This window comes from Nelumbo lutea, chromosome 3 (assembly GCF_056320005.1).
Source record: "Nelumbo lutea isolate HS-2025 chromosome 3, American lotus-T2T, whole genome shotgun sequence".
NCBI lineage: Eukaryota > Viridiplantae > Streptophyta > Magnoliopsida > Proteales > Nelumbonaceae > Nelumbo > Nelumbo lutea.
Genome location: NC_142686.1, coordinates 53,969,358 through 53,990,157, shown reverse-complemented (window position 1 = coordinate 53,990,157; position 20,800 = coordinate 53,969,358). Strand labels below are relative to the sequence as shown.

Below are 20,800 nucleotides of genomic sequence, written 5' to 3'. Positions count from 1 at the left end.
TGCTGCCTAAACTCAGCTTTCACTGAATCACCCTGCTCAATAGGCCCCGAAAATAAGCCACAAATGTTCGCACTCCCATCACTAATCACTCCAATTCCACAGGGACCCGGATTACCAAAACTGTCAAAGTTTCATCCAATCTTCACTTGGGGGAGACCAAACATCCAATACCTTTTGATTTCTAGAAGAAGAAAGGGCAACCAATCTCCAGTTTCAAAAACAGTCCACACAATTACCAACTCAGATAATAGTTTCAAAATCTTCACCCAATTAGCAACTCTAACTGTAACAGTCTCCAAGATTACTTGTTTCTTTCCTTACCCTCAAAGATTCTTAAGTTCCTTTCCTCCCAAACAGTCCACACAATTGCTGCTCTAGCACAATTCCACAAAATTCTGCCTCTTCATTTTGTGCTTCTCAAAAAGGATGAGCTAAAGAGTCTTTTTCAAACAGTAGAAGTTCAAGACTGCTATCAGCCTTGAACCCTAATAGATTTCAGGTTCGAAAAAAGAAGGAAAATGTAGTGAAGAGAAGAGAAAGAGAAGAGAGAACTGTAGAACACAAAGGGTTGAAAGGAGGGACAGAATCTGAATGTTCTGCCGCCGCCACTCTTATTTAGTATTTATAGGTTATGCTCATTACATGGAAAGGACAGATCTGCCCTTAGTATTTACATAACAAATAGAACAAAATAAAACTGAAATAAATAACAACTGAAATAACCAACTGACCACCAGCTAACCCTAGGATGACTAGTACACATTCTACCCTACGAACACAGTGGGACCATAGCTGTGGGGCCCACATCAGTGTTCTCTACACAAACTAACAGGAGGGATCCACCTGCAACCAAAGAGAGTAGAACCATACTCAAATACAAGAAGAAAAAGGACAGGAAATTAAGAGATGGAAAGCACTCTCACCATTCAACTTGCATAAAATGCACTAATTGGGAGACAAACACCAATTTGGGCTTTTCTTTTGCAACAAATCAACCATGTTGATGCTCTCATGATAAGCTTCCTGCTTCCCAACAGAAAGCACTGACTTTTGGCAGGGATAGGGCCCGGCCACACCAAACTTCTTTTACAGGGAAGGATGGGATGGGGTAGATGCCACTAATGAAGAGAAAAAGGATTTACAAGTAAACTACCCAAAGGGACTGATTTTTAGGGATGAAAATGGGGTCATTTCTGCTATGTTCTCAGGCCCAGTTGGAGTGGGTGACTCCCTTAGAGCTGAGATCTTTGCAGTTATGGAAGGAGTACAGAAAGCTAAGGAGTTGATGCTCTCATGATAAGCTTCCTGCTTCCCAACAGAAAGCACTGACTTTGGCGGGGATAGGGCCCGGCCACACCAAACTTCTTTTACAGGGAAGGATGGGATGGGGTAGATGCCACTAATGAAGAGAAAAAGGATTTACAAGTAAACTACCCAAAGGGACTGATTTTTAGGTTGGTGCAATGGTGTTTGCCCAATTGGAGTGGGTGACTCCCTTAGAGCTGAGATATTTGTGGTTATGGAAGGAGTACAGAAAGCTAAGGAGTTGAACATCAGGAAACTCTTAATTGAAGGGGATTCAGAGGTGGTGATAGGGTGGCTGATTAAAGATCACAATGGCTTATGGAAGTACAATAATGAGAGGAGGAAATTCAAGTGACCGGTGCGGGAGATGGAAGTTAAGATACTTTGGGTTAAAAGATAGGCTAATTCCCTAACTGACAGTTTAGCTAAACAAGGGGCAGAAAGGGATTCACTTTTTTGGGCTAAGCTGTAACTATAGTGTGTTTTCTTTCTTTTCTTTTCTTTTCTTTTCTTTTCTTGAGGTTCTTTGTTGCTCTTGGAAGATAAGTGTGTTTGTCTTCCTATTGTAAATCTTCTTTTGATGAGTTAATGAAAGTGTTATTGATCAAAAAAAAAGAAAAAAAGGGACTGAGATTCCACTCCTGTTTATCTTCCCCAAGCTCATTAAAAACCAGGTTATCAAAGATATTGAAATGGTTAGACACTTAAGGGATTTCAGACTCTCTCAGGTTTCTCACAAACCCCAAGTTCCAACCCTCCCTAGAGCATGCAAAGAAGGGAACACAACTTTTCTTTAAGGCTTGATAGAGCATGCAAAGAAGGGAACACAACTTTCAAAGGGAGATCCCCAGCATGGTTGAGGAAGAATACCATGCTCTGCTTTCCATGGTGTAGTTTGGTTGGCTCTTTGTAGAATACCAGCATCCCAACTGTTCCTAGAAAGCCCAGGAATACTTGACACCACTTTATGCCACAATCTCTCCTTCTCCAAGGGGAAGTGCCACAACCATTTACTTAAAAGAGCAAGGTTTTTCTTCCTAATGTTTCCTAGACCCAACCCACCCTCTTATTTCCTTTTTCGCTTCTGGTATACAGATCACTTGCAAAGAAGGAGCATGCAAGAAGTGAAGAAAAGAGGAGAGAAGAGAGGAGAAGAATGAATGGGCAGCAAAGTGTTCTCAGCCTTCTGGATGGGTGAGAAGGGTGAAAAGAACGGATTCTGGAAGAAATTGGTGACTGCTGACGACGAAGGAAAGAAGTGCGAACATGATGACGAAGGAAAGGTTCCTGCCAGAAACAAAGTGGAGGAAGATAATGGTTGTGGAAAAGAAAAGATTTCTTATGGAAGAAATCGGTGGAGGTTCAGCTATTAAAATCAGAGAAGATAAGAGAGCTTTAGTAGTTTTGGGGAGGGAGGCAATTTGCTGGTTCAAAGGTTTCTTTGATGGAACAATACTTGCCATCACAGAGCCTGGATGGAAAGGAGAGTTGGCATGTGGTAGGAAAAGATAATTGGTGGAGAAGAAAAGCAATAACAAGGGTACCTTCATTCAGCTAACTGAGGCATTTAGAAATGGAAAGAAGCAAGTGACCTGTATACCAGAAGCGAAAAAAAAAAGCAAGGTTGGATTATGGTTGCAGGAGCTCTAGATGATTTTGAGCAAAGGAGGTGGGAACTGGAAAGAAAAACAAGCATCTGTACCCATGTACCAGAAATGTCAGCACAAGACTACAAATAGCTTTAGGTTTTCAACAGAAAAATAAAAGAAAAGGAGGAGAGAAGAGGAGAGGAGAAGAAGAGAGATGAGAGGGAGAACTTGTAGAGAAGTTTGAGAAAGGAGAGAGTGGTTGGTGTATTGAAACAGCCACCCCACTCTTTAAATTTATATACATAGTGTTATAATTGTAAAAGGACTAAATTGCTTACATGGCAAGATAAGATAAGATAAGATAAACATAATTAAAAGACTAATCCTAATCATAACTTATTGCTTCCATACAGACACAGTAATGTGGGGTCCACATTAGTGTTTTCTACACTCCCCCTCAAGTTGGGAATAGATGTTTGTCATTCCCAACCTGCATGGATCTTCCTCTAACTTCTTTCTTGAAACAGCCCAAGTGAGAAGGTCTGCAAACTGCATGTCGGAGGTGATGTACGGAAGGAATACTTCTTGAGATGTAACCCTCTCTCTGATAAAATGTCGGTCCACTTCAATATGCTTAGTTCTGCCATGTGGTACTGGATTATGGGCTATATTAATGGCAACCTAATTATCACAGTACAACATTAGGGGTTTCTCATAAATAATACCCAACTCCTCAAATAACGATCTCAACCATAGAATCTCAGCAACACCATTTGCCATGGACCTATATTCAGCTTTAGCACTGGAACGAGAAACAACACTTTGTTTCTTACTCCTCCAAGAGACAAGATTACCTCCTACAAAAACACAATATCCTGAGGTAGATCTTCGATCATCAACACACCCAGCCCATTCAGCATCCATGTAAACTTCCATCTTCATGTGGTCATTATTCTTGAACAAAATGCCTCTGCCTGGGCACCTCTTCAAATACGCTAATATCCTCTCAACTGCAATGAGGTGAGTAGTTCTAGGAGAGTGCATATACTAACTAACTACACTGACTGCATAACTAATGTCGAGTCTTGTGAGACAAAGATGGATAAGTTTTCCAACTAACCGTTGGAACATAGCTTTATCTTCAAGAGGCTCTCCACCCTCTGCACTGATCTTGTGGTTCTGTTCAATAGGTGTGTCAGCAGGCTTTAACACCCAACTTTCTTGTTTCTTCCAAGAACATACTTCTTTGAGAAAAAAAAAATCTCATGCTTGGATCTAGCTACCTCAATGCGTAAGAAGTATCGTAGTTCTCCCAGATCCTTTACCTCAAACTCTTGATGAAAGAGTTGCTTAAGGGACTCAACCTCACTAGTATCACTCCCTGTTACTACAATATTGTCCACATATACAACAAGCAAGGTTGAGGAAGAATCCACTCTCTTAATAAACAAGGTGTGGTCTGATTGGGCCTGCACATATCCAAACCTTTCAAAGGCTCGTTTGAATCTATCAAACCAAGCTCTGGGGGACTGTTTTAGTCCATACAAAGCGTTGTTCAACCGACAAACCTTCTTTCCTGTCTTTGTACCATAAAATCTAGGAGGCAATTACATGTAAATTTCTTCCTGCAAGTCTCCGTTGAGAAAGGCATTTTTAACATCCATCTGATACAACGGCCAAGAGTAACTGGCTGCAAGAGATAATAGGACTTTGATAGTGGTCATCTTTGCTACTGGTGCAAAAGTTTCCAAGTAGTCAATACCATATGTTTGAGTAAATCCCTTTGCAACTAATCGAGACTTATACCTTCCAATAGAACCATCAGCATTATGTTTCACAGTGAACACCCATCTACATCCAACCGGTTTCTTCCCTTTAGGCCAATCAACTATTTCCTAGGTATTGTTTCTGATGAGGGCATCCATTTCTACTTTTATTGCATCTTTCCACTTAGGAACTGACAACGCTTCCTGTACTGTCCTGGGAATGGAAATATCAGCAATGGATGCAAGAAAAGACTTGTAGGAGGGAGACAAATGATCATAGAACAAGAACTGAGAAATGCAATGAGTTGTGCATGTGGGGCAATGGTGTTTGCCTTTACGAACTGCTATGGGGAGGTCAAGGTCACTCAACGAAGGTGAAGGCTCCATGGTGGGAAGTCTCTCATCTGTAGTATCTGGTGAAGAGACTGTGGTACCTGGATCCGGATCTACAGAAGGAACTAGAGCTGGCCTAGACTGTTGATTACCAAAATCAACCTGCCTCCACTGTTTGTGATAGACTCTCACATCCCTACACCTTTGACAACCTTCCCCACTACACCCCTCTTCACTTAATGGGATAAGTAAAGGAACTTCTGATGAGCTAATCCCAACCTCACTACTCTCCCCTTAAGGAGAAACCCTTGGATAATAAGGTACATCCTCAAAGAAAGTGACATCAATTGAGACAAATCTCTTCCCAGAAGTGAGTTCATAACAACAATATCCCTTTTGAGTTTGTCCATAGCCAAGGAAAATACATTTTGAGGCCTTAGGATCAAATTTGGAACAATGAGGGCCAAGGATCTGAACAAAGCATGTGCAACCAAAGGTTTTAAAGGGAATGGTAAACAACTCTTTATCATGATATAAAAGGGTAAATGGAGGTTTCATGTTAAAAACCCGTTAAGGAATCCAATTGATGAGATATACTATTGTAAGAATAGCATCCCCCCAAAAACGTATAGGCACATTGGAGGTAAACATAATGCTTCTGACCACCTTCAATATGTGTCTATTCTTTCTTTCAACAACCCCATTATGTTGTGGTGTACGATGACAGATACTCTGATGGATAATCCCATGGTCAACCAAGTAAGAGGCTAATGGGTTTGAAAATATTCTTTCGCATGATCGGATCTAAAAATTTTGACTTTGACCCCAAATTGGGTTAAAATCATCTAATGAAATATCTGGGTCAATGTTGGAACCTCATCTCGAAAACACATAAAGTAAACCCAAGAAAAATGAGTGTAAGCATCAACAAATAGCAAGAAATATCTATACCCCCCCCATGGCAGTAGTATGAAAAAGGTCCCCAAACACCATTACGCACAATTTCAAAAGGAATATTGCTTCTATTATTACTCAATGAATAGGTTGTCCTACAATGTTTTGCAAGCTCACAACTCTCACATTTCAAACTAGACATCTAGATAGATTCAAATAAACTAGGAAACAAACTCTTCAAAGCTTGAAAGGATAAATGACCCATCCTATTATGCCAAAGCATCACCTAATCAACAAACTAAGAAACAAAAGACCTCTTAGTTTCACTATCTTCCCGATGAGAACTCCCTCCAAGCAGATAGATTCCATTCGTCTCACAGCCAGTCCCAATCACATTCCTTGTCTCCAGATCCTGAAAAACACATCGATCAGGGAAAAAGGTTATTGAACAATTCTGGTTTTTTGAAAAACACATCGATAAGGAAATGGAATTAGACAACTTGATGTCTCCCTTTCCAGAAATAGGAACAAGGGAGCCATTAACAATGGGCACTTTATCTCTGTCGGAAGATAAATGATAGATAGAAAATAGTAATGGCAAGCCAGTCATATGGTTAAATGCTCCTGAATCCATTATCCAATAATGTTTTGTATTACTTTAAGTTGAAGCATGATAAGTTGAGGCCCGATTACCTGAATGAGGAAAGGATGAAGTTGGAGGCGCTGGTGATGGCTGAGGAGATGGTACTAAATTACTAACTTCACTTTCCAATTGTGTCAAAGCAGTTTGGACAGTAGTTAGGGTGTCTAGAGGAGTGCCTCTTAAGGCCAATGAAGTTGTACTATCAGTGTTAATAGCCATATTGGCATTCTCCTTTTGTTTCTGCGTTTTGCTGGAACTAGATGTGGATGCAACTTTCAACAAGTGTCTTTAGTGTGTTTAGGTTTCTTGCAATGTCCACACACTAGGTCCTTCTAAGCTTCTTTCTCCATATCCCTTTCCTTATCACCCCCAGACTTGGGTTTAACTGCTGCTAGGGCTGATTCGAAAGACTGTTGTTGTAACATAACTGTTCTCCTAGTCTCTTCACTATGCACTAGGGAATAGGCTTGAGATAGAGTCGCACTATCTCTTGTCAACAACTGTTATCTCACAATATCATACTCAGAATCCAAACTAGCCAGGAACTCAAATACTCTGTTAGTTTCAACTTGCTTTCTATAAGTCAGTGCATCTTTCTGACTTTTTCATTAAATTGTTTCAAGGTGGTCAATTTCATGCCACAAGGACTTCAAGGTTGAAAAATAAACAAAGACATGTTTCCCTCATTGCTAGAGATTTTTAACCTCACATTTCATCTCACAAGCCCTAGCAACATTAAGGGGCTAAGAGTAGATTTCTTTCACAACATCCCATATTTCCTTAGTTGTTTTTGCCCATAAGTAATTTTGACTGATGTGTGGCTGCATGGAGTTGCACAGCCATGTCATCACCAAATACTTTTCCTGAACCCACTTAGCATAAGTGGGCCTCCTTAGTTGGTTCCTTCATATCCCCCAACAAATAGTTCAGCTTTCCTCTACCCCCAATGAACATCATGGCTGATTGGGCCCATTCTAAGTAATTTGACCCATCAAACTTAACAGTTCTAATCTGGAAAGTGTTCTCAGTCATGTTACCTGAACCAATCCCAAAAACACCCTCCCCTTGGCTCTTAAACTCCATTATTGATTAGGTGTTAATTAAAAAGCACTTCCTAATTACTGTAACAGTCGGCCTATTGGGTCTGTAACTAGTAATAGTGGGTCTAGATGCAGAATTCAGATTCATTAAAAGAAAATTTTCTAATTACTATGACAGTCGGCCTATTGAGACTGATAGCAGTAGAAATCAGATTCAGCTGTAGCAGTCCAGCTGAAACAGCTCTACTGGGTCTTCTAGAGAGCAAAAAATAAACTTTAAATCAAGGGAGACAAATCTGATCACCTCCCTGAAACAATAACAGTCCTGAATCTTGAGGTTTTTCTCTTAAAGCCCAAAAAGAATATAGAAAGGAGATATTTTTATAACTGCACCTCTTAGATCAAGTTATTCTTGCTGCCGATCTCAAGAAAGAATAAAATCTTATTAGGAAATTCTGAAAAAACACCGTACTTGATAAAAAATCTTCTGAAATTCTGATCATCTCTTTCAATCTTGATTAAAAAAAAAAAAAAAAAAAACTGATCTTGAACCAGAAATCCTCTGAAATTCTGATCGCCACCTCCAGTTTTGATCAAAACTGATCTTGAACCTCTTATCTTTCTCTGATTCTTCCTTGTTATCAAGGGTACGATCCAATCTTTGGACTGCTGCTGTAGATAACCTCCAAGAATCAGCCGAAGAAAGATCTTTCTATTCTTCCATCCCTAGGCAATTCTCATGTGGTCAGCTGTATCAGACTCACATGAGAAGCCCTAGATCTTGCTCTGATACCAAGTATCCGTACAAGACTACAAATAGCTTTAGGTTTTGAACAGAAAAATAAAAGAAAAGGAGGAGAAGAGAGGAGGTGAGAAGAAGACAGATGGAGAGGGAGAACTCGTAGAGAGGCTTGAGAAAGGAGAGAGTGGTTGGTGTATTGAAACAGCCGCCCCACTCTTTAAATTTATATACATAGTGTTATAATTGTAAAAGGACTAAATTGCTTACATGGCAAGATAAGATAAGATAAGATAAACATAATTAAAAGACTAGTCCTAATCATAACTTATTGCTGTCATACGAACACAGTAATGTGGGGTCCACATTAGTGTTTTCTACAATGGTTGCAGGAGCTATAGATGATTTTGAGCAAAGGAGGTGGGAACTGGAAAGAAAAACAAGCATCCCTACCCAAGTACCAGAAATGTCAGCACAGGAAATTGCAGCAGATAAGAGCCTATCAATCTCACAGACTGGAGAGGAGGAGAAAGAAAAGATCAAAGGTGTAAGTGGAGCCACTGTGTGTCCAAAGCTGGTATTAGATGGAACCTTGGAAGATTGGGAAAAGAGAAAGGTGAAAAGATTCGAAGAGGAAGTGGTAGACTGGAATGGAGTTTTAGTTAATGTCACGGAGACGCTTCTGGTGATAGAACAAGCATTCCTGATTCTGTTCGAGAATAAGGCAGCCATTTTGGATTTTGGTCGCTCTCTCGAGGTCACAGCAAGAATACGAACATGGGAGGGTTGGGCCTTGTCGCAGAAATGGAACCCTTCCTGCAATGAGTTTGAGTTGGAGGAAGTGGAGGCTACTCAAATAAAAATGATTGGGCTTCCGTTCAATCTATGGAAGCAGGAGATTTTCTCCCAAGTGGCAGTACTTTGTGGAGGGTCGCTTGCAGCAGTGAATTTGTCTTCTCTTCAAGCGGCAAAAATCAAGGTGAAGGGCTCTAATCCGCAGCGGGTCCCAAGATCAGCCGAGATCTTCTGACTGGTGGTGGTGGAGAGTCTGGTTGGCGCTGGAAGTTAAAACAATGTTGTGAGAGAAAGGTAATGAGGAAGGAGACGATGGTGACATGTCCAGAAGGTTGCCAGGTGGACATGAAGTTATGGAAGACCAGTTGCTCCCTGTCAGCTCTGTTTTAGAAGGTGGACTGTTGAACATTAAGCTGTTTGGCTCCAATTTGCCATTAAAAATGGGTTATTCAAATGTTTTTGAATTTCACCGGTCGGTCGGCCTGAAGACTAAACCATCTTTTGTGGAAGTCTTAAGAAACGGAGTCAAAAAGGATGGGCCACTGAACCTGGGCCGAACCGGCAAGTCGAACCAGATTCTAATTCCCACCCACGTGATGACTTAATGGCACGTGCAAGGGCTTTAGTAAGGCGATGGGGGATGCTATTCATGCTCTATCATCATCCCCATCGACCCAAGACAGTCGAACAGGCACGAAATCTTCAGTCACAATGGGCAATTCACAACAGACCTAATCCTCTCTATGAAAGGACTATCGTGGATTGGATGGATGACGATGTAGAGGATCAGTGGGTCGACTGTGAAGACTCAGACGACAGCTTCTCTTCTGAAGACGATTCTAGCATTAGAAGTTTCGGAGATATAGTTCAGGTCAGCATGGAGAGTTAACAAGAGGAGATCACAAGGTGGAGATGTATCTCATTCAACTAAGAACAGAGTTGGTGATCTACGGCTGACACCGGTTAGTGGCTTCAAGGATCTTTCAAATTATTAGGAGGGGAATAAAGGTATCCAAGGGGGTAAGGAACTCATTCCAGACGAGAGACAAGAGCAACATGACAAGTTTGGTGTTTCAGCAGGGGAACCGGGAGGTTACAAAGGATATTCTGGATAGGGGTACAAGAACTGAGATGGCCAAGTCAAATACTCCTTCGATGCCTTCCCAACAAATTAGAACTGAAGTTGGGGGTTTGGAGAGGCACCAAAAGGAAAAGGGCACCAAAGATTTTGTTACTAAAACGCTTGTCGTATTTTCTTCTCAGCCTTCTGGTAACCTCGACAACTCTGTTGGTTTAGTTTTTGATATTAATATGTGTTTTATTGGTCCTACAAACTCTTCAACTCCCATCCTTGGTCACGATTTGCCCATGAATCTGCCAGCAGAAGGAGAGACGAATAGGGGATTAGGAGATGAAGTTGGTGAGAGAGAGATAATTGGAGATAAAGGAGGGGTGGGTGTGTCTGATGCTAGGGGTGAAAGGATGCAGAAAACTAAGGAAGGAGTAGTGACTGATAGGGGGTTGGCTACCGATGGGGAAAAAGAATCACCAAAAGGATTCAATCCCAAGAAGGATCGAGTGACAAGGAGGCTGGGAGGGTCTTAGTTAAGGGGAAGAAAGAAAAGGAGGCGGGAGAGAGTAAAAGAAAACAAGAAGATCAGAGTGCAAGGGACTCGGTGGTGGACTTGGCTGATAAAATGGGGTTGAAAGTGGAAAAAATCAAAGAAATGAAACCTCAAAACAAAAGTAAGTAAAGAAAAGGGGGGCAAGAGGAGAAGGAAGCTAAATGAAGTTGAAAAACTCATTAGTGATGTGGAGGGGGATAAGGAGTTCAGTGCTAGGGGAGGGAGAAGGAGAGGGGGCCTATAAGCTAGATGAGAGCTGGGGTCAGTACTTGATGTGATCATGAAGATTATTAGTTGGAATGTAAGGGGATTAGGAAGTGCCACAAAAAAAGGAGTAAGCAAAGAGGTATTGAGGAAGGAGAGACCGGATTTTGTTCTAATTCAAGAATCCAAAATTCAGGAAGTAGGCAAGAAGTGGATAAGAAGCATGTGGGGAGAGAGGAATATTAATTGGAGCTTTGCTCCCTCTTGGGGTGCATTGGGGGGCATTATAACAATGTGGAGAGAAGAAGCAGTCCAATGTTCGGAAGAACTAGTAGGCAGATTCTCAGTTTCTATTAAGTTGAAGGGTGTGCAGGACAGATTTGAATGGGTTCTCACAAATGTCTATGGGCCAAACTCATATAGAGAAAGGAAGAAATTGTGGGAGGAGCTTGGGGATATTAGGGGACTCTAGGAGGACCTTGGTGTATAGGGGGATATTTCAATGTAGTAAGGTTTGTGCGTGAGATAACTGGGGGTAAGCAAAAAACTACATCGAGCATGAGAAAGTTCATTCCTTTATTGAAGCTTTTGAGCTGAGAGATATTCCTCTAGGGCAATCTTGCTATACTTGGTCAAACCTTCAAACAACCCCTATTCTATCCAAGCTTGATAGATTTTTAGTTTCACCTGATTGGGAAGAGTATTGGCCAGGGTTAGTTGGGAGAAATCTACCTAGAATCACCTCAGACCATTGGCCCATTTGTTTGTTTGAGAGAATCAGCGATGGTGGCCCAACTCCATTCAGATTTGAAAATATGTGGCTCACTCACCCAGATTTTAAAGAGAAAGTCAAGGTTTCGTGGAATAGTTTGGCCACGCCTTCAATGTGAGAAGGCCAAAAGTGCCTAAAGAAGCTCCAATTGTTGAAAAAGAAGATCAAGGAGTGGAATAGAGAGATGTTTGGAAGATAGGAGGAAAAGAAAGATGAGTTGATTTCTCAAATTGAGGCAATGGATGATAAAGAGGAAGAAGGAACTTTAAGTGAAGGTGAAAAGGAATTGAGATGGTATTTAAAGAAAGAGCTAGGGGAGTCATTATTGAGAGAGGAAATATGTTGGAAGCTAAAATCAAGAGAGAGATGGATCAAAGAAGGTGATGGAAATACAAAATTTTTCCATGCCATTGCAAATGGAAGGAGAAGGAAGTGCATGATTACTTCTTTAGTGGTGGGGGAAAGTGATATCACGGACCAAGGTGAGATTGCTAAAGCATTCTCAGAGCAGTTTAGGTCAATTTATAGAAGACCCCTAATTGAGAGATGGAGGATTGAAGGCATTGATTGGGAGACATTAAGGGAGACTCAAGTCCAATTTCTGGAAAAAAGATTTGAAGAGGGAGAGATTAAGGAAGCAGTCTTTTTTATGAATAGATCAAAATCACCAAGACCCGATGGTTTCACAATGGCATTCTATCAAGACTATTGGGACATAATTAAAGGAGATCTGATCGGAGTGTTCAACGAATTCTATAGAAGAGGGGTGATAAGTCCGAGAATGAACTCTACTTTTTTAGCACTAATCCCCTAGAAGAAGAATGCCAACCAACCAGGGGCTTCCAGGCCAATAAGTCTAATCACCAAGGAATTTCTCAAGCTCAAGGGGCCTTTGTGCAGGATAGACAGATTATTGATCAAATATTAATTGCCAATGAATGTCTGGAGACTCAAAAGAGATTAAAGAGGAAAGCAGCGACTATCAAACTGGATTTGGAAAAAGCCTATGATTTAGTGGATTGGAACTTCTTGATTGATATTATGAGGAGGTGTGACATTAGAAATTTGTGGTGTAAATGGATCAAGGGATGCTTACAAACTAGTCACTATTCAATAATAGTTAATGGGACAGTGTATGATTTCTTTGAAGGATTTTGTGAGCTCAGGCAGGGTGACCCCCTTTGTCCCTTTCTATTTACTATTGTTATGATTCAGCCTGCCTTGGAGTTCTATCAGTCTGAGATCGGTTATGTAGAAAGAGGTAGAAAGGTGGAAGAAAAGAGAGAAAGGAGAAAATCTGGTTCGAACCTCAAGAATCTTACTCCCAGTCAGCCAGACAGTACTTTTATTATTAAAAATAATTGAAAAGACATATGTGCCCTTATTTAAGTAAGGAGCACTGGATCTAACACAACATTACAAATCAGCAACATTAATCTAGGTATAAAGACAGAAATACCGCTACGCTAACACTCCCCCTCAAGCTGGTGAGTATATATCATATACTCCCAGCATGTTACATATGTAGTCCACTCTTCCCCGACTCAAGCCTTTTGTAAATAAGTCAGCCCACTGGTTTCCTGTATTAACATATGTAGTGTCTAGCTCTCCATTCAGCACCTTCTCCCTCACAAAGTGACAGTCAACTTCAATGTGCTTTGTTCTTTCATGAAACACCGGATTAGAGGAAATATGAATTGTAGCCTGACTGTCACAATAGAGCTTCATTGGAGTGTTGATGTTGTATCCTACTTCCTGTAGAAGGTTCCTTCGCCACACTAATTCACAAGCGGTGTGCACCATAGCCCTATATTCTGCTTCTGCACTACTTCTTGCCACAACCATCTACTTCTTACTTTTCCATGTCACCAGGTTACCTCCCAGGAAAGTGCAATAACCTGTGTAGACTGCCTATCAGACATAGAACCAGCCCAGTCAGCACCAAAATACCCTTCTATTTCAAGTCTTCTGCCACTCTTGTAAATCAGACCACAACCCGGAGCCCCTTTTAAATACCTCACAATTCTCAAAACTGCATTCCAATGAGAAATCAAAGGTTTTTGCATGAACTGGCTTACCACACTAACTGCAAATGAGATGTCTCGTCTAGTAATGGTTAGGTAGTTCAGTTTACCCACAAGTCATCGGTATCTGCCAGGATCTTCAAACACTTCACCCATATCACTGCTTAGCCTGGTATTTGTGTCCATAGGTGTTTCAGTTGGTTTAGCACCCAACAAGCATTTTTCTTCCAGCAAATCAAGCACATATTTCCTCTGGCACAGATTAATACCATACTTTGATCTTTCTACCTCTATCCCCAAGAAATATTTCAGTTTACCAAGATCCTTTGTCTAAAAATGATCCTGCAGATAAGTCTTCAGCCTGTCAATACCCATGTTATCATTCCCAGTAATAACAATATCATCTACATACACCACCAACAGTATTTTTCCTCCCGGAGAGACATGACTAAATACAGAATGATCAAGTTTGCATTGTTTCATACCAAACTTCTTTACTACCTCATTGAACCTATCAAACCATGCCCGAGGAGACTGTTTAAGCCCATATACAGCCTTCCTTAGTCTGCAAACCTTACCATCCTCCCCCAACAAACCTTGGAGGTTGCTCCATGTAGACCTCTTCGAGTAAGTCACCATGCAAAAAGGCATTCTTAATATCAAGCTGATATAGCGGCCAATCATACATGGTTGCAAGAGAGATCACAACACGAACTAACCCTATCTTAGCAACCGGTGAGAAGGTCTCTGTGTAGTCAATACCATAGGTTTGGGAGTACCCTTTTGCAACCAATAGCGCCTTCAGGCGTTCAACACTACCATCAGGCAGATACTTAACCGTATAAACCCATTTACAACCAACAGTTTGCTTCCTAGGAGGAAGAGCAGTGAGGTCCCAAGTATAATTATGATGAAGGGCAGAGAGTTCTTCCTCCATCGCTTCGCACCACCCTGGAGAGGCAAGGGCTTCCTGGACATCCTTAGGGACAACAACTGATGATAACAAGGTGACAAACTAGCGATGGGAGGCGGAAAGGTGAGTAAGTGAAACATAATTAGAAATAGGATGAAGGGTGCAAGTGTGTTTACCTTTCCACAAGGCAATGGGGAGATCAAGCTCAGATGCTGAGTGCGGGTCTAGTGCCAGATCTGTCGACGGAGATGTAGCCGGAGGAGTAGTAGCTGGTACACGTGGGCGATGTGTATATACACATGACGGATAGGTGGGCGTTCAACAGGTTGTGGCACCGAAGGCAAGGGTTTTGTCACGGCTGGAACAAGGGGAAGAAGGTCAGCAACGGGAAGTGGAAGAGGAGGAGGTGATGAAGAGGAAGAAGCATCACCGAACCCCAAAAAGAACGGAGTAGACTCAAAGAATGTGACATCAGCACACACAAAGGACCGTTGAGAACTAGGATGGTAACACCTATACCCTTTCTGGGTCCGAGAATAGCCAAGGAAGACGCACTTAAGAGAACGGGCATCGAACTTGTCATTCCCGGGACCCAGATTATGGATGAAGCAGACACACCCAAATACCCTAGGCGTAAGAGGAAACGAAGACAAAGTGGGAAACAAGACCGTAAACGGAGAATGACCATCAAGGATGAACGTGGGCATCCGATTAATCAGAAAGCAAGAGGTAAGCACTGCATCACCCCAAAAGGGTTTGGGAACATGCATGTGATGCATTAGGGATCGTGTTGTTTCCAGGAGATGGCGATTCTTTCTCTCAGCCACCCCGTTTTGTTGTGGGGTGTAGGTACATGAGGTCTGAAGTATAATGCCGTGTTGGTCCAGGTATTCTTGAAATGATGAGGATAAATATTCACGGCCATTATCAAAATGGAAAACTTTGATGTGGGTACCAAATTGATTACGAATCTCGACATAAAATTTCTGAAAAATGGTATACAATTCACTTCTTTCTTTCATTAGATAGAGCCAAACATCTAAATGAATTAAAAAAAAGGACTTGACACACGGTTATCAACCCTAGAACTAAAAGGAACACGATGATGTTTCCCAAACTGACACGACTCACAATCCAAAACAGAAAGCTGACTCAAAGAAGGAACCAAAGACTTCAAAACTTTTAGCGACGGATGACCAAATCGGCAGTGCCACTGGAGAGGAGAAAGGAATGACTGGAGAGCTGTTGAAGTTATGCCACAACCGTCAAGATAATACAGTCCACCAGCTTCATGCCCTCCACCAATCTTCATCCCCGTTTGAGATCCAGAAAAACACACATAGAAAGATAAAAAGTAATGGAGCAGTTAAGTGATTTGGTCAGCTTACTAACAAACATAAGATTAAAAGGCAATTTAGGAACATACAAAACTGATGAGGGATACAGGGTCTAGGTCAACATTACCAACACCACAAATTGAGGATGTGGAACCATTAGCAAGGGTGACAGATTGTGATGTTGAGCAATGAGATAAGGAAGAAAACACACCTGGAGTTCCAGTCATGTGATCAGAGGCTCCAGAGTCAATGATCCAGGGGTTGGGTGTGGATGCCAGACAAGCCATACCTGAGTGAGCGAAAGTCGCCTTGTTCTGCTATGATTGGATAAACCTCATATTCATCATGGGGAACACTCACCATCTCCTTCACGGAACCATTTGTGGATGTAGGAGGTATCTGATCAAATGAATGATTCTCCTGTCTAAAGCTGGAACTGGAGTCACTGGTCGCAGCATGATTGGCCCAGGTTGAGGGTGGACAATGTAGATCATAACAATAGTTAATGGTATGTCCATCCATACCACAATGAGTGCACTTCCTCGGGCCTGAGCCACATCCTCTACCACAGGCTCCCCCTGAATCTCTGCCCCCAGTACGACCACCACCTGATTATAAGTAGGCCCACCATTGCCACTTCGGCCATACACAGAACCACTACTACCACCACGGCCAGACTGAGCTCCCCGAGCTCCACCTCTAGCACCACGGCCTCTCGATACAGCAAAGGCAGATCTATCTGAGATATTAGTAGATCCGATAGAAATCCTCCGGAGTCGAGAAAATACCTCTTCTAAGGAGGGGAGAGCTGATCCTCCTAATATCTGAGCCCGTACTGGTTCATATTCAGACTTCAATCCCACCAAAAATCTAGTCACATCAAGTTGTTCTCTCTGTTGTTGTTGAATCTTGACATCAGAAATGAGAGGGTGATAGACATTCAACTCATTACGTATGTTTCTCATGCTGGCATAATACTCCTCAAGACTCTGATTGCCCTATTGCAAATTAAAGTACTCTTCATACAACTGATACACTCTGATTGTATTGTCCTGACCCGAATACAATTTCTTCGCATGGTCCCACACATCTTTGGCAGTGTCAAGAAACATGAAGTTTACACAAATCCTGGGTTCCATACTATTCCACAACAATGTGATGATCTAAGCATCCTCTTGCTCCCAGTCTTCATACTCGTGAGAGTCAGTGGAGGGTTTCTCCTCTCTTATGTGTTTTACCTTCTTCTTTGCCTTCAGAAAGACTTCGACGGATTTAGCCCAAGGCACATAATTCTCTCCATTTAGTTTAATGGAGGCCATCTAAACATTCAGGTAGTTTGTAGGCACCATCACATTAGGTTTACAATCACTGCTATCTCCCATTCTATTATCACCAATTCTGCACACTTGCTGAATTCTATTACCACTGAATTCTGCACACTGCACACAACTAGATCACACTCGTCACACTGATTTCAGCACTTGTTGTTGAAAAGTGTGCTCTTTACACCACAAACCCTACTCCTACGGCTACCTGAAATCTCACCACTATATGATCACAACTCTTCCTTTGAAATACACAAAAAAACAGCATAAACCCTAGCACACTACTGTCTGAAACCCTAGCATATGGTCTGAAACACACTTCCTATTTGATCCATAACAAATATCATGCATAGAAATCTCTTACCTTATCACTGAAGGAACAACCACACGAGTAGGAAATCAGTCCACACAAGACAGCCACTACACCACACAGATCGGCCCTCTATTCTTCATCGATTAGGGAAGGGCAATCTTAGAAACCACAGTAACCGACCACACAAGACTTGACTAGAGGCATAGAAACCTCCAAGGGAAGAGGGTGATCACTCCTTTTCAGCCCTTTCCCTTATCTCCAATCGAATACAGAAAAAACAAGGGAAACCCTAGATAGGGTGCGCAGAGAATAGAAATCTAGGCAGATTCAACCAGGCTCTGATACCATGTTATGATTCAGCCTGCCTTGGAGTTCTATCTGTCTGAGATCGGTTATGTAGAAAGAGGTAGAAAGGTGGAAGAAAGAGAGAAAAAAAGAGAGGAGAAAATCTGGTTCTAACACAACATTACAAATCAACAACATTAATCTAGGTATAAAGACAGAAATACCCCTACGCTAACAACTTTGATTGCTGAAGCCCTAAGTAAATTGATTTCAAGAGCAAATTGCATGCAACTTTTAGGGGTTGATCAGTTGGGAGGGATAATGTTTTGGTCACTCACAGTTGCAAATGATATTCTTATTTTTTGTGATGGAAAAGTAGGGAGGGAGTAGAAAATCTGAGGCTGGTTGTGAAACTTTTTGAGAGGATGTCTAATTTGAGGATTAATTTGTCAAAGAGCTTATTGGTTGGAACCAACATTGAAGAGGATTCCCTAGGATGTGAGAAAGGTGTGAGTGGCCAATGGAATACTTGGGTTTACCCCTTGGAGACAACCCTAGATCTGCTAGTTTTTGGTCTCTGGTGGTGGAAAGGATCGAGAAACGCTTGGCAACGTGGAAAAGGAACCATATCTCATTGGGGGGAGAGGGGAGAATAGCCCTAATTAAGTCTACTTTAGCAAACCTTCCAATTTACTACATGTCAATGTTTAGGATGACACAAGAGATAGTGAGGAAAATTGAAAAAATCATGAGGAATTTTCTTTGGGAGCCAAGAGAAAAAAAAAAATGATCATTTGGTTGGATGGGAAAAGGTGAGGAAGTTGAAGGGGGAAGGGGGTTTGAAAATAGGTAATGTTAAACTGAAGAATCAGGCTTTGCTTTGCAAATGGCTTTGGAGGTTTCCAAATGAAAATGAGAAATTATGGCACAAAGTGGTTGCAAGCATTCATGGCATGTCAAGCAACGGAACGGATGTTGGATGTCTCCGTAGGGCTACCTTGGCTGCTCCCTGGAAGGCCATCCACGATATTCTCCCTACCTTCCTAAATCATATCAGGTACAACTTGTCTTCTAGTAGTAAAATCAGATTTTGGGAGGATGTATGGGTTGGGAATACTCCTTTGGGTGAGAAATTTCCTTCTCTTTGTGATGTTGGATGTCTCCGTAGGGCTACCTTGGCTGCTCCCTAGAAGGCCATCCATGATATTCTCCCTACCTTCCTAAATCATATCAGGTACAACTTGTCTTCTAGTAGTAAAATCAAATTTTGGGAGGATGTGTGGGTTGGGGATACTCCTTTGGGTGAGAAAATTCCTTCTCTTTGTGATCTGTCCAGGTTCAAGGGTAAGCCCATTTCAGATTTCCTAAGTCAACCATCTCACCTTCCAGAGTTAAATTGGAACTTTAGCTTTAACAGGAACCTTAGAGAGTCTGAATTTCTTGCAGTGTCCGAACTTTTAGGATTGCTGAATTCAGTAATCTTGGGAGAAGGTGGGTCAGATTCTAGGATTTGGGGTCCTAATTCTGACGGGTCATTTTATTGTAAAACCCATCTACATTCGTTGGTTGCCACACAATCTTCTCTTCCTTTCCCAGTTTTGATGCCCTCCTACTCCCCCTAAAATCAGTGCTTTTTGTTGGGAAGTATTTCATGGTTGTATTAATACCTTTGATGTACTTTAAAGGAAAAGACCAAATTGGTGCTTGTCCCCTAACTAGTGTGTCCTGTGTAAGTAGAGTGGTGAGACTGCTTTCCACCTTTTAATATCTTGCCCTTTTGTCAGTTTTATTTGGAATTGGTTTACTTCCTTTTTTGGGTGCAGGTGGTCTTCTCCTGACAGGGTGGAAGGTTTATTCAGCCCTAATGGTATCAATGGCATGAAAAGGAGGGGTAGGATTCTATGGGGGTGTACTAGAGCAACAATACTTTGGACCGTTTTGAAGGAAAAAAATGATAGAATATTTAAAGGAAAAGAAAAATGCAAGGAAGCTTTTGTTGAAACAATAACATTGATGGTGGCACATTGGGTAAAAAGCTTAAAGTTGTTATCAGCTTTTAAGGTCAAAGACTTTTTCAGGGTTTGGGGACTTATTGTTGCCTCATCATCTATGAGACAACAATTTTTTGAGGCTTGGTCTCCTCCAACAGATGGTTGGAAGAAGCTGAACTTTGATGGGAGTTGTGTGGGTAACCCAGGTCCTTCAGGCATCGGGGGGGCCATTAGAGATGAAAATGGGCTCATTATTGCTCTGTACTCCGGTCCTGTGAAGGATGGTAATGTGGAAAGGGCAGAGTTTCTAGCTGCAGCATATGGGGTTGAGAAGGCTAAAGAATTGGGTATTAATAGACTGATCATCGAGGGAGACTCAAAAACTGTGATAAAATGGTTGCAGAAAGGGGAAGAGGTGACATGGAAGTTGAAGAATGATTTCCGAAGATTTAAATGGATGTTAAGGAACATGTCAATCCAGGTGGGATGGGTTTGGAGATCTGCCAACAGTTTGGCAGATAGTTTAGCAAAGCAAGTGGTGGTTCAAAGAACACATGTTTTGGGCACATTTGTAACTCTGTCCTGGGTCATCTTACTAAAGCTAATTTCTTTCACAACTTCTTGTTGTATCCTGAAGTTTTCTAATTAATGAAAATTTTTCAAAGTTATTGATCAAAAGAAAACATAAAATAGACAAGGAGGTTAGCCAAGGTGGATTTGATGCATGTAATTCTCCCCCCTAAAGAGATGTAAATCCTTTTCCATCCAGCAAGCCTTTTCTCAATTCTCTCCACCACAGGGTTCCAAAAGCTGACAGACCTCAGATTGTCGCCAAGAGGTAAACCAAAATATTATAAAGGTCACACACCGCTCTCACACCTCAAAATCTCTGCAAATGCACCCAACT

At 41.6% G+C, this 20,800-nt stretch overlaps 1 protein-coding gene across 8 annotated transcripts in view; it reads right to left on the bottom strand.

Moving 5' to 3' along the window:
* LOC148865022 (uncharacterized) overlaps positions 1-20,800 on the bottom strand; it is a 50,324-nt gene that overhangs the window by 18,766 nt on the left and 10,758 nt on the right. The gene's annotated exons all lie outside the window — the stretch shown is intronic.